Genomic DNA, 3,029 nt, shown 5'->3' on the forward strand with positions numbered 1-3,029 from the left:
GTTTCATTCAGGGATCACAAGTAAAGAGTTCTGGCAAATAAATGAAAAGTCTTCCAGGAATCCGGAAAACAGTTATGTAAGGAACAAGGACTGTTATCTTAGAAAAGATAAGGTGGGGAAGGGACAAGATGACCATCTTCAAATATTTCAGAGAGTCTAGATTTACACAATATTTCTCCAGACCTGGAAGCAAAAAGTAGGTGATACGGGAAAGTCGGCTTCAGTTCTTTGTCCTTAGAAAATGAAGTCACTCAGTCATGTCCAGTTATTTGCGACCCCATGGACTGTAGCCTACCAGGCTCCTCCATCCATGGATTTTCCAGGCAAGAGTACTGGAGTGGGTTGCCATTTCCTTCTCCAGGGGATCTTCCCAACCCATGGATCAAACCTGGGTCTCCCGCATTGCAGGCAGATGCTTTACCGTCTGAGCCACCAGGAAAGCCCTCTCTTAGTCCTTGGCCCTCTCTCTTTGTCCTTGACCAACTGTAAAATTGGGGCAATAGTACTTCATCATAGGGCGGTTGTGAGGATTTAGTCAAGTGCTCAGGACATACCTGGAATCTCATAAAAACCCCAGGATATGCTTGTTTCCTTTTTTGGCCTCATTCAAAAATGCCTCATGAGGCAGTAAGCTCCCTCTCTGGAAAATTTCAAAATAGAATTACAATTCCTTACTGCCAAGATTCTGTGCTTCCGTGCTGCCCATGACTTTTCAAAGAAAAATACTGGCTCACACGGAGCCCCTACCATGCTCCAGGCACGCAGAGAAGAGCTTTTCATAGGTACTCCATTTAATCTTCTCACCAGCCCTCGGAGGTAGGTACTATTATTATCTCCCCCCAATCCACATTTTTTTTTTTTCCAGATGAGAGAACTGTGGCTTAGAGAAGTGAAGTAACTTACCCAAGGTCACACAATCGGTAAGCAGCTGACCAGGGGCTTAAATGTCACACTCCAAAGTCCTTGCTCTTAGAACTGGAAGAGTTGTTTAATCAAACCTAAACCCCCCTCCCAGACTCACCTGCTCTAATGCTCCTGGCTTTATTGATCTCTCTTCTACAAAGTTTCTTCGGGTCTCAATATCAAAACCATCCAATTTAGCACTTATTATTATCTGAATGGCTTCTTGTCACTTCTAGTTTACTGTAAGTTGGTCTGGGGATTTTTACTCTTTAAATATCCCCTCGAACTCAGTAAGCCTTGAGAACAAGTTCAAGGGCTTCCAATAATTCTTTCACTGCCAGCTGAATTAAACAGCAAGTACCCCTCTTTCTCCCTGCCATGCCTATTCCCATCTTATTTTTCCCGAGCCATTAAAAAGTCTTTTCTTGGCTGGAACAAATACTACAGTCTGTTCACCTAGTTAACATTTCCTGAGTTCTTAATATGCACCAGGCATTCTAAGTAGCCCTCCGTTCTAAGTAACTTAACCCACTGAATCATGATAGTAACTTATGAGCTAAGTCCTATTTTCATTCCCATTTTATAGAGGAGGAAACAGTGTACCAGTGTATCAGCATTTGACTGAGTAAATGCTTTGCTGATGGGTATTATTATTATTAACAACAACAACCATAAAAATACCTTATGCTTACATCATGCTATAGCTTTATGTACATTATGTCATTGTCACTCACCGTGTACAGATAGACGCTAATGTCCCTACTTTATAGAAGAGGAAACCATGACAGCAAAGGGTGAGTGATTCTCAACAGTCACACAGCAAGTGCCTACATCCTGAAGTGAACTTTGTATTCACTCCACTCTAAGGTCCTGGGGGTGAGGGAGATGGGAGGGCCATGGGGAGAAAAACACCTATACACACAGAAGGCACTCTACAAATATTAAAGAAGCAACAAAAGCTGGTCACAGCAGAGGCTGAACAAAAATCCAGCTCTTTGACTCCTAGCCCAGTGCTCTTTCCTTTTTACCAAGATGGTGTGAAGCAAGTCTTGGGTCCAGACCCAATAGCAGTCTTGAAGAAACCAGAGAAAGTAGTGCTCTTAAAGAAAAAAATACCATCATTTTCACATCTCTGCTTTTCCCACATTTTCAATAATGAGCATGTGCTACTTACATGATGAGAAACAAAAAAGCCAATGAAGTGAGCTGGCAAAATGCATCCCCTGGAGGGCTGGGGCTGCTAGTGGACCCTTGGGTTGTCTTCAGAGTGGCTCTGGGCCCCTGCCCTGGCATTCTGGGGTACCCTCTGATCCACAGGCCACCTGGCCCCACTTCACAGGCAGATGAAGGCAGCAGGGGCAGACACAGGCGTCCCAGGTCTGTGCAGCTTCCCGACGCTGGAAGCTGAAAACTGCGTGTACACTTTTCCAAGGAACAGGCCTACGCTTTTTAGAAAGGGGCACTATGACCCTCCACCAGGTAAGAACATCAGATCACAATAATGAGTCAGGGCTTGAGGGCTAAGATGACCGGTCAAAGGAGGGGACAAGAAACACAAAAATCTTGCCCAGCTCTGAGGAACTGGCATCAGAGAGAGAATGACAAATAAAGCAAGGTCTTGCTTCATATACTCACGCTAATTTAAATTCTGCTTTTTTTCTTGAACCACACTGCCGCCCACCCGCCGCCCCCCCCCCTCACCCCTTACTCCCATTCCCAAGCAGTGGTGGGGCTGGGGGTGAGGAGGAGTCAGACATTTTCCTCTTCCAAATTTTACTTCCTGATCCTAGGGCCTGTGAGTCTACAGCTTCCTGTCTTGTCTCCTGATCCAGGGTGTAAGGCCCTTATTTATGTTGTGGCCAACTTTTTCCCCTGCATGCCTACTAAGAAGCCTGCTGCTTTCAAGTCTCAGCAAGCACCAGATTTCATTCTGCCAAAACTGCGTGAGCTCCTGCCATGTGCTGGGTGTTATGATGGGGTCACCGATAGTGGGAAAAGTCCTGAGTGTGGCCTGGGAGCCTTCAGACTAACAGCAGGACAGATAACACTCCTGTGACGGGCTGGGGGAGGGGCAAACGGCAAGAGCGTGAGAACCCCCAGGAGGGCAACTGATAAACAGGCTGGCA

The sequence above is a fragment of the Bos grunniens genome, chromosome 26 (assembly GCF_055505025.1).
Source record: "Bos grunniens cultivar Pamir isolate PY7600 chromosome 26, Bosgru_T2T1.0, whole genome shotgun sequence".
NCBI lineage: Eukaryota > Metazoa > Chordata > Mammalia > Artiodactyla > Bovidae > Bos > Bos grunniens.